General features: G+C 39.3%; 1 protein-coding gene across 3 annotated transcripts in view; it reads left to right on the top strand.

Moving 5' to 3' along the window:
- The first annotated feature begins 7045 nt into the window (after positions 1 to 7045).
- Positions 7046 to 11696, top strand: part of zfyve9a (zinc finger, FYVE domain containing 9a) — a 93255-nt gene continuing 88604 nt past the window's right edge. For all 3 annotated transcript variants that reach the window (XM_067990206.1, XM_067990205.1, XM_067990207.1), the window contains exon 1: positions 7046 to 7201. The gene's annotated coding sequence lies outside the window, so the exon portion shown is untranslated. The remainder of the gene's footprint in view (positions 7202 to 11696) is intronic.

Genomic DNA, 11696 nt, shown 5'->3' with positions numbered 1-11696 from the left:
TGTGAGTGGTGCTAAATCGATCAAGGAACACATCACTGCTGAGCCCAATTTTAGGCACATATGCACCTTCTACCTGGTATCCTAGGAATGCAGTTGGGAGTGGTACATCTAGCTTTTCTTCTTCCTGGTTCAGGGAAACAGGTCAATTGTAATGCCCAGGCTGCGATCAATTTACTTAGGATGGATGGGGATCAAACTTGAAGCATACCAGGTCCAGACAGTACATTTACACACATTGAGCTGGAGGTAAGCCCACACCTTTTCTTAAAAATATCAAATTAGTAGTAGAATTCTGGTATTTGTGATTCTACTGTCAAAAACTATAATAGGACAACACAATTACAATTATTGAAGTCAGATGAAATAATCATTCAGGCACTACTTTTTGCCCATTAAATATGGTCAGGACTATTGTTTCCAAAACAGTTCCCCATTGTAATTGTACTACCTGATGTTCCAATACCAAGGGTTGAGAGTCCAAATTGTCATTTGACACTGATCATCTATTCCCATTGATTTGCAGTTTGTTAACCTGTATGTATTTTAAAGTTTGCACAATTCACCTGAAGATGAAGTATGTAAACTATGAAATGCATGAGGGTTGTATAAGCATATTGATCTCATCCATAATCAGATGATTCTACAAAACTTTGAGCCCAGTTTAACATGTCAACTGTGCAAGGTGTGAAATGCAGATTAATAAACTGCACATCAGTAAGGATCATAAGATTGATGTCTATTGAACACCAGGTATTGGTACAGCAGATATTGGTTACTGTTTTTTTTCTGGCTTGAAGTGTTGGTTGGGGCATTGAGGTTTTAACTGGCAGATATTACTGTGAATAGCTATGCATCACGTGGGTCATAATCTAAGCATAGTAAATTGTTCTTAAACAATTTTAAAAGCCATCAGGTTAGTACTGTTTTATGTAGTATTTTAAAAATGATATTGATGTCCTCAGACCCTGGACAGACGTGCTGCAGAATCTATATTCTCATGCTGCAGAATTTGGTTGGGCAGAAATTAGCCTTAATGTAGAATTGAAGTGGCTTCAAATAAGTTAGGTTAAAATTACGTGAATCATAATGTATCAAAATATAATTCTCCACATACGAATCTGATAACATGACCTCATAAAATAATTGAACTGTGGCTCCCAAATTTTACACTGTTTGGGACAGGCACAGTCGTGTACGTCATCCTGCAAAATGCTTGCCACCTTTGGGTTCTGTGGAAAGTACTTTAGTTCTCCTTGAGCAGAGTTCTTTTGTGTTCATGGCTGATAAATTTTCACCTAAATCATGAAGGTAAGTTTTTGTATACTCTGTAATCCATTATGTATGATTTATTGTGGATCTCTTCCTTGATTAACTACATTGCAATACGTGAAGAACCAAAGACAGTCACTTTCCACAATTCACAATATGGTAGTGTATAGTGTGTTGCAATGTATGTAGCTACACCTGCTGAATTAGCAAATAGAGTTGTGATTTCATTGTGAAAATGAGTGTTATATTTAAATAAAAATTGTTAATTTACCTTGTATTTGCTACATATAGTGCCTTTCACATCCTTGGGCAGTCCTAAAGCAGAGTACAGCCAATTAATGGTGCAATCGTTTGTTTTGTAGGCTAATTTGCGCACAGAAGGGTTTCACAAACAGGAAATTAGATAATTGACCAGTTCATTTGTTTTGGTGGCGTTGGTTCAGGGATGAATGTGGGCCAGGACAGTAGGAAAACTCCCTGTTCTTTGAGTTGTGCCAAGGATCTTTTGCCTCCTGGACAAGAGGTGGGATCTTGGTTTAACGTATTATCTGAAAGACAATGTCGCGCTCTATTGTGAGAAAGATTAAATAATGTTTCCTCATCCACGTCAGACTCTGTGCCACACACAACTATGTGTTGAGATCTGATATTCAGCACCACTGTGCACATGGAGGCATGTACATGTGTGATGTATCCAATCTAAAAAGACCAAAGCATCACATTTGTGCTGACTGTATACTGCAGACTTATGTGTACCTGTCCAGCAGCTCAAGTGGTTGAATTTGTAATGTTAAACATAAGTGTCAAATAAATCTGTTGAATCCTGTGGTGGTAGGCTCTAGCTGTTCAAATAGATGACCACTGTGAGTGAGTCTCTGGAGATAGCAATCAGTTTAATAGTGGAGCAGCATACATTTAGCGCATAAATCTTAGTATAACAAGGACAGTTGAAGCACAGCTAAATGCTATGCAGCATTTATTTTTTTTACAGCTAATTTTCCTCCCTTGAAGGCGTTGTCTTGCGTATTGAGATACGGTTCCCAACAGTGGTCTGCTTCCAATACCTTGCCAAACTGCCATTATTCATTTGTGGGCTTTGGTGAGTGTTAGCAGGTTATTTGACTTGAGGACATCCACTGAACACTTCCTCTCTTGGCATACGCATGTACACTTACAGCAGGGGTTGGTGTATAATGATCAGGTAAAAGTAGGATACCGCTTGCAAATCACTTTTTTTCCACAGTGAAATACCTGATATTTCACCAGCCACAATGAAAATACCTATGTTCTTTCTTGTGATACTCTTACACTGCTCAATACTAAAAGGAGCTACTATGGGTTTAAGCAGCATCACATGGGGAAAAAAAACTCCTAAATGTGTGCCTTTATAATTCTCTGCCATGTTTATCTGCTTGTCATCCACTTATTCTTTCTATGGCAGTTTTGTTATCTCTACCTTTCTGTTTGACTCCAAAATTTTGGTCCCTTTTTGTCTTGCTCTTTATAGAAGTCTCATCCAGTTTCGTGTATCCAGTATGTCTGCTACATTCTATAGCTTTTACAAGATGTTTCTGTACTGATTCATTCAGTTTGTATATTTTTTGAAGTCCCGATTACATAGCAGAATAGCAGGAAATGTGTCAGAGGTAGGTACTAGGACTGAGTAGCGAGGAAGGAAGTCACCCAAGACTTAATGCAATACATGTTGATGAGAAAGAAACTGGTGCCAGGGCCTTGGGTAGGAGGTGGGCATAATAGGCAAATCCTGACTTTTATTCTAAAGTTTCCCATAGAGCCGCCTGGGATGATGAATGAGAAATTCTGGCTGCCTTTCTGAATGAAGCTGATGATGCAGCTGCTGAGCTGGTGGGAAGACACCATCCCCAAACTTGGTTTATGTTGAGCCACAGTAGAAAATAGTACAGTCTAAGAAATAAAAGATTTAAGCAAATAGAGGTGCAAAGAATTTCTGTAAAATTGATCTCTATTCTTTGGCTGGCTGGCTGGCATACTGACTATATGCCTTGGGTAGTCCAGAAGTGCCATTAAATTGCATCTTTCCAAAGAGGTCTCAGTGTCTGCAGAAGCAGGAATGTTACCAATTATCTTATAGTGCCACTGTTAAAGCTGGGGCTAAGGTAAACACTAACTGAAACCAAGGTAAATATTGAAATGTAATTGTGTTTGCAAAATTTTGTTTTCGTTGACCTTTGAATGGAGAATTATAATTGGTACATTGCTCTCTGCAAAGGAAGTTAATATGGATTGTGTTTTCCTTGATGATAAAGAGTAATTGAATAAACCAATATACAAATTACTGAAGATCCAGCTCATCTGAGTTTTTGTTTACATTTGAAAAAAAATCATGGTGCACTATTTGTTAATCAATTGCTAAGTTTGTCTGTGATTCAATCCAGTGACATTCTATCACATTTGATAATGTGCTTGTTGACTGTGAAATGGATTAAAATAGTTATTTGCATTAACAGACCAACTTTTAAAATTTAACAAGTAATGAAATTCTTGATGGCCTACTGTTCAGTCATGCAGCTTTAAAAGCGTTATGCCATTTTACCAGTTTGGGGTATTTGCCATTATTTGAATGACCTGCAAGAGTCCGGACCACTTTCTGCATTGATACTTTTTAATACGCACAAGACCACTTTCTGCATTGATACTTTTTAATACGCACAATCTAAGTTTCCACATACTGCAGTTGATGTATTGGCACTAATTTTCAGCATTTATATCATCACATTAGTACATCTCCCATGGCATTGTGCACGGTAAACTGGTTGATGTGTTGTTTTATGACAGGAGCTTTATACCATGAAATGTACATGTATAAACCTGTTTATGGTGGAGCTGCCCATAAATGGCCTTTTCCTTTCAGGCCACATGGTCTAATTGCTCTAAATAATCACAATTCTGAGCTCAATTGTGGCTTAATTGCTGCTGGTGAGGGAAACTTACAGATTGGAATGTACTTGTAAATTTGAAGTGTGACTGATGCACATTAGCTACAAGACTATATGTAAAGCTACATATGGTTGTCTATTTTTCCATGAAAACTAGTTTTCCTGTAAGAGTGGGAATCTAGCTAATTTTATGCACTCCACAACCTTTGGAAAAGTGAGGCCAATTTTAGTGCCCTTAACTGCCATCTGAGCTGGAATCAGTACCTTACTCCAGACCATGGGTTGACTCTGACCTGCTCAATAATTCCATACTGGGCAGTGCATTTACTTATTGAGCTGACTGAAGAGCTTTGTGATACTTTTAATTGAGTTGTTTTGAAAGGTCAGCTCCAGTAGCGCTTTAGGCATTACAAAATCACCCTGGACATATACATAAATCTTAATCGATTTCTTCTATAATGAGTTACTGATCTTGGCCATGTGGCAGAGTAGAGGCCAGATTCCTCTCATAGGGAAGGAAAATATGAGAGAGGGTTACCCAGGTTGGTCCTAGAAGTCAGTACTGTTGGCATAAGTTATGCCTTGGAGTGGGTCACCTATTTCCTCACTCAGCTGGACATGCTGAACAGTGCAGAGAATCTATGAGATGGTGAAGGGGAGAATATTAGTAAGTCTGAGAAAGGATTGGTCAGGTTATCTACCCCATTCCATTATAAATCAGCCAGCTAATTCATTGATTTCCTGCTATTCAATTTGAACACCAAACATCTTAATCATTGCAATTTTTAGACAAATTCAGATAAAAGCACACAGTTGATTATTCCTAATAGGAAGATAGTTTTAATTTTAAAAAGTTCCTTTATGTTTGCCCAGCTGATGCAGAAGCTCGGTGACCTCCTCCTAGGCCTTTAAAGACACTGCTAAATCAAGTAGTCATAATAACTTGTCATCTAGGAAAGCATCTACCTATCGTTCTGCATCTCCCATGTATGGCTGAGGTTGGAAACTTGCTATGTGCCAAATTCTGGGCACAAATTTGTAATAAGAATATGCTAATTCAGTCTCCCCAATGCATCCTACATTGCAAAGAAAGAAGATTCAAGATTTGATCCCTGTTCAATGCTGAGTGAGCTGATCTCAGTTGGGGCAGTGGTGGGGAACACTACCAGTGACTTTGATGTCCCCAGACTAGAGATGGGAAAAGTAAACCAGGGTTCCTACTCCTGTGTGATCTGTTAGAAAGTGTGTTTGTGGATTTTGGGTGAGGACAAGATCGGTCTGTCTCAACTGTGATGTCCTGTATGGATGAACCACCTGTGAATGTTAACTGCCTAGGCTTAGACATGAAGAATGTCCAGTTGCGTCAGATACCAGAGGAGTGCTGAGGGAGCGCTGCACAGTTGGAGGTGCCGTCTTTCAGATGGGGGGAGTAATGGCACTTAAGAATTTTAATAGGTTTGTTGAGCATTATCATATTTTACCTGCATTATCTATCCTGCCAGTATTATAGATATCAAGAATCAAAAATGTTCTTTAGTTGTTAGCACAGCTTTTGCTGGGATGTGTGTGTGTCTGGATTCCTAACGCTCTAATCTTTGCTCAATTAACAGGGAATCGTCCCAAAAAGATTGAAACATTATTTCAGACTAGGAAACAGTTCAGTATTCTAAGGAGGAGGGGAAGGGTGCGTACTAGCAAAATCAGAACACTATCCATCAACCAGTAAGCCATACTAAAATCATGTTCTTAGGCCATGGTGTGGCACTGCTTTGATTTTCCACTTACTGTGATCCTGATCTTAGCTATTTCACTACAGAGTGGTGCCAAATTTATGCTGCTAATACTCAGCTTTACCTTTCTCCCTCTTGATTCCAAAGCAATTGTTCGTCTTTCAAACTGCCTGCCGCACATTAATTCTTGGATTGTCAAAATTTCCTCAAGCTTAACGCTGGAAAAAAAACAAAGTTATCCTTTTTGATTCCTATAAACTCCTGAATGCCTCTGCACCTAACTCATATTAACTTTCTGAAATACCACCTCAGGTTAAATCCAAAATCTTGGCATACTGCTTGTTCCTGGGCTGAGTTTCCTTCCCCATACCTGTTCCCTCGTGAAGAGTATATTCTTCTAATCTTGTAATAACGGCCTGTCTCTACCCCTTCCTTTCTGCTGCCGAGCCTTGCCATAGGTAAAGACTGTTAAAAATGTAATAAATGGGACTATCTTCAACTGCTAACTTTTAATTCTGGGTGAAAAACATGACGCACAGATAAAGAGAAAAGAACCTGCATTTAAATAGTGCCTTTCACGACCTCAGGACGCACCAAAGCACTTCACAGCTAATTAAGTACTTTTTTTGTGTGTTCACTGTTGTATTGTAGGAAACCCTGCAGCAAATTTGCACACAGCGAGGTCCCACAAATAGCAAGCAAATAAATGACCTGATTTAGTGATGTTGAATGAATACTTATCAACATTTTTGTAAATAAGCGAGTTTAAAAGAAATATTTCTGTGATTGATTCTTTGCTCTTCTCCCTCATCCTGCGACCATTGCAACAACCCCTTCCTCGGAACTTTTTTTTTGGTCGGAGAGTACAGATTTGATTGGCTGTCCCCAAAAGTCGGTAGGGTTCTGCACCAATTGGAATCGGCCAATCCCAAACCTGCATTGCGATTGGCGCTTTGCTCAGACGCGTTTGTTCTGAAGTTTTTCTATTGGTAGATGTTCAGGGAGCGCGAGGCGTGGGGTGGGGGGGGGAGGTTGGGGATGGAGAGCGGTGATTGGTCGGATTGGATGGCGCGGTGGGATTGGCGGTTGGAGGGTTTGTGCTCGTATTTTCCAAACGTCAGGCGCGTGATGGATGGCTGTTGAGTCGGTGTCGACGGTGGCGCTGGGAGACGCTGCGGATCTTTCCCATTAGGATTCAGAGCGAATAAAAGCGACAATATTTTATGTGTGTGTGTGTGTGTGTGGCCGGCGACATCTTCAACCCGCGTTAGAAACGATGAACTGGTAAGGAAGGAAAACACGAGAAGGCACTGTGAATGTTTAACGGTAGTATTTTAGCTGCCCTCCCTCCGACCCTGAGGGCTTTGTGGATAATGCGACTGGCGAGGAGATCGCTTGCCGTGGGCCAAGCGTATGGTTTGTGGATGTTCGTGAAGCATATGCTCCGATGCTTCGGGTAGGCCTAGGGAGGCACAGCGCAGGACTGGTCCACTGTTTGCTTTTATTAACACGCGGTTTTTTTTTCGGGGTGTCCAGTAAGCTGCCGATATTTGAATTTCGTTCACAAGTCCAAGATATAAATGCTTCGGATTAAACCGATCATGCAACAACTGAGAGGGGAGACCAGTCGTTTATTTTGAAGGGTGTAAATCGTGTCCTGGACCTTAGGGCACCGCCGCTGCATTTTAATTACGAATAAATCTGACTCGGCTTTAATTTATCGAGTGTATCTGTAAATTGTATTCTTCTGTATTTATAAAAACTGCTTCGCATCTTCCGAAGACACGTAGGCTTCGTTCGCCTTTCCCAAGTGCAGATTTGCTGAACTCCTAACCGTGGGGGGGAGACGAATTGTTACCTTCTTTCGCTCCCCTCCCCCAAAATGTGCCGCAGAATCGTGCTATAAGTTTTCTCATTATTCATCTCGGGTTTCTGTGGTAAACCGCAAATAACGACGGAGATAAATATTGCAGAACGCTTTTCGGATCCAAAACAAATATAACACATCAGTGGTTAGTTTCAGTATGTGTTTTCCCCTGCATTGTCCAGAGAAGAATTCTATCTCTCAGGAACTTTGTTCATAAATGTTATAAATTGTGGGTACGGTTTTGTATAAAGCTGGAGGTTCAATGCGCATGTTTTTTTGGCGAGAAGGACGATAGATTACACACAATTGAACCAAAAGCTACCAAATAGTGAGTGGCCCTTGTCAAATGTTTATTTTCCGTCCTGGATTGCTGAATATGTAGTAATTCTTCTAGACAAAAGTTAGTTTGTCCAATTTACTGCCGGAAAGGAACAGAAGGTTATAGTAAACAGTTTTCTGACACCAGAATGGGCCTGCTGCTGAGGTAGTTCTGAGTGCGGTACACTTAGTACGTAAAGCAAGACAAGTTCGTTCGGGGAGTCAGCATTTAAGCTTTGGAGACATTTTCGATTAACCGTCTGCAGTAGATGAAGTTGGTAGGATTTTCACCTCGGCAATAACCCATGGATGAATAATGCCACTTGTTATAGGGTTGAAAAAAATAAGTTTGTAATTTAATATGGATTACAGTTTGGGTTTAAGATTTCTAAAAGCTGGAATGGGTGATTGTATTTATGAAGAAATCCTTGGAAAATTGTTTATTTCACTGGAACAACAGAGAAGGTTAAGAGGAAAATTTGAGGTTTTCAAAATTGAAGACTTTGAGAGTGTAAATAGATTTCTCCCCCCACCCGTTGGTGAATTGGTAATAATTAAATAAACTTGGGATTGGTAGTAGAAGGGAAAAATGGAGAGGTTAGAAGATTTTCTTTTCCAGAATAGTGTATGGGACTGTTTTACCACAAGTGGCTATTGAGGCAGATAAAATAGCATAATGTAAAAGTGAATTGTACATAAATTTGGAAAAGGTACAGGGAAAAAAATAAAGAACTTGTATTTACATAGTGTCTTTCGCCATCTCACAATATCCCAAAGCGCTTTACAGCTAATGAAGTATGTTGTAGGGAAATGTGACAGCCAATTTGTGCAATTTGACTATAGCTATAGTAAACTTCTGCAGGTAGTGCTGTGCAGAACATGTTAAATGTCTCATTGTCTGAATATATTAGAATCATAGAAGTTTACAACATGGAAACAGGCCCTTCGGCCCAACATGTCCATGTCGCCCAGTTTATACCACTAAGCTAGTCCCAATTGCCTGCACTTGGCCCATATCCCTCTGTACCCATCTTACCCATGTAACTGTCCAAATGCTTTTTAAAAGACAAAATTGCACCCGCCTCTACTACTGCCTCTGGCAGCTCGTTCCAGACACTCACCACCCTTTGAGTGAAAAAATTGCTCCTCTGGACCCTTTTGTATCTCTCCCCTCTCACCTTAAATCTATGCCCCCTCCTTATAGACTCCCCTACCTTTGGGAAAAGATTATGACTATCTACTTTATCTATGCCCCTCATTATTTTATAGACCTTATAAGATCACCCCTCAACCTCCTACTCTCCAGGGGAAAACAGTCTGTCTATCCAACCTCTCCCTATAAGTCAAACCATCAAGTCCCGGTAGCATCCTAGTAAATCTTTTCTGCAATATTGAATTGGTTTAATCTACAGTTTAGTTTTAATTTTAAAGGGCAACATTTTTGAGTATGGAGGTGAAGAATACCTGTTCCATTTTCGTTGTGAGCCAAATGGTGCAATTTAAATCACTGGTAGTTAAGTGGTAATTGAAGATTTCAGTATTTAAGTCCTGTTTGGCATTCGCTCTCCTGTCATATTGGGCATCTGGGATGCAGATCGAGGATTGTAGTCTGGGGAATATTTGTACAGAAATGCTTTTCTTCAAATATAGTCATTTTTACTCTGTGATCCACTGGGCTGCTTATGTTTGTGTTGGCTAATGGTACATCTGGTATCATACATTGTGGGATGCCGACTGGATTGCAACTTCTGATGGAAATTGCGCTATTATTTCACAGAAATTGGTATTTAGGTTAAAATCTTTCTGATTCTATTTCTATTTTATTTATAGACTGTAGTGTAGATGTGAAACCACTTGTGGTTACTTTGAAAATAACAAAGTCGCAGATTGAACTGTTGCTGTGAAGTTGAATAAAGCTTTTTGAGAATGTTAGTGTTCTTGTTTTACCCAACAATCCTCCAATTGTTTCACTTTTTATCTCTGTGATTCACATTGACAAAAAGCCTCCTGATCAGCCTAAAATAGATTACTGGTTAATGATGGACTGCATCAAAGATTTGTGGGAGCCCATTTATTTAAAATATAATTATACCAGATCTTTTGCAACCGTACAGAACATAGGTGCAAAAACAGCTCCCACAATAACTTAATAAGAATATAAAATTTGATTTAATTTGATCCATTGCTGTGTCTTGGAACAAATAGTCACAGTAAATTGTACATTTTTTTTAGTCTTCATATGATTTCACTGTCATCTTCCCCGACTCCAAACCAGTACCTAAAATAAGATCCTTTTCAGTGCTGTTTGTACAGTATTCGGATTGGATTAGTGGCTATAAAATTAGCTGTTTATATATAAATGTAGGGTCCTAAATGTTACAGCATATGACCTATTAAACATTTGTGATCTTAATGTGTGTCTATTGCTCATAAGGTAGGAAGTTAAATGTGCAACAACTGTGCTGTACTATTTACAGTTCTCTGTAACTAGAATATGTAAATTTTGAATTGGAGCCCCAAACTACAGTAAATTCTATAAAATCACTCCTTACTAAAACTTTGCAAAATGGCATATTTATATTTTACATGATTCTTGTAAACATAATGATTTGAAATGTCACTCAACTCAAAAAAAAAAAAAAATTTCCACCATTCAACTTGATTAGTCAGCCTGTTGTGAGGATATAGTAGAAGAAAAAATTCACTGATGTGCTCACACTTGTGATTCTTCATAATAGTGACGGGCAGGATTTTTTCTCGGATGTTATTGAGCATTCAGGTGGGCTATTGAAGTGCAAATTGCAAGCATCTTTCCTGGCAGTGAAAAAAAAGTGAAATTTATATTTGTAGAAACGAGTATGTTTAGGGGCAGTGTCATTATTAAATATGCTGGTTGCTGAATGCAGTGGGAATTGTGAAACAGAATAACTCGGGGAGAGTTATAATTATTCTTGATTATGGCCAATAGGTTTAAATTTAACCCCCCACTCTCAAACATGCCACCCACCCACAAGGTGTTGCAAATGTAGGTTGTAACACTATTTACATTGCTACCAGCATGGTTGCAGAACAGCTGTGCAACTTGAAGGTAAGTAAATCTCACAGGCCGGATAATATGCATCCAAGGATCCTTAAGGAAAAAAGGGTGGGAGTTGCAGATACTCTGTGGAAACATTATATCAATGAGCGAGTGGTAAATCTATGGAACAGGCTTCTGGGGGAGATGGCGGAAGTAGTATTGATTCATTCAAATGCAAATTAGATAGATTTCTTTAACATTTTGGGATACAGTCTATGAATAATTTGAGATGAGGTATGGTCAGTGTTGCATGCTTGGGAGGAACAGATGACTTTGGACTATGGTTCCCAAAGCTTTTCATCACTGGGGGTTTCCTTGCCTCATGTCTGTGTCTGTTGTAGATAGGTTGATTGCTATGACTAGTGAACAACTCCATTATCATTGTATCATGCGACTATCAGGATGGTAGAAGGTGAACTTGATGGACCTTGGTCTCTTTGTCCTGCAATTCCTATGTAACCTGATTTTTCAAGTCGCCGCTTTTATTGTTTTGATTATGCTTTTGAGTTTGTGCC

The sequence above is a fragment of the Heptranchias perlo genome, chromosome 9 (assembly GCF_035084215.1).
Source record: "Heptranchias perlo isolate sHepPer1 chromosome 9, sHepPer1.hap1, whole genome shotgun sequence".
In the NCBI taxonomy this organism is placed as follows: Eukaryota; Metazoa; Chordata; class Chondrichthyes; order Hexanchiformes; family Hexanchidae; genus Heptranchias; species Heptranchias perlo.
Note: the sequence above shows the minus strand (reverse complement) of the source record. Positions and strands in the feature narration are given on the sequence as shown.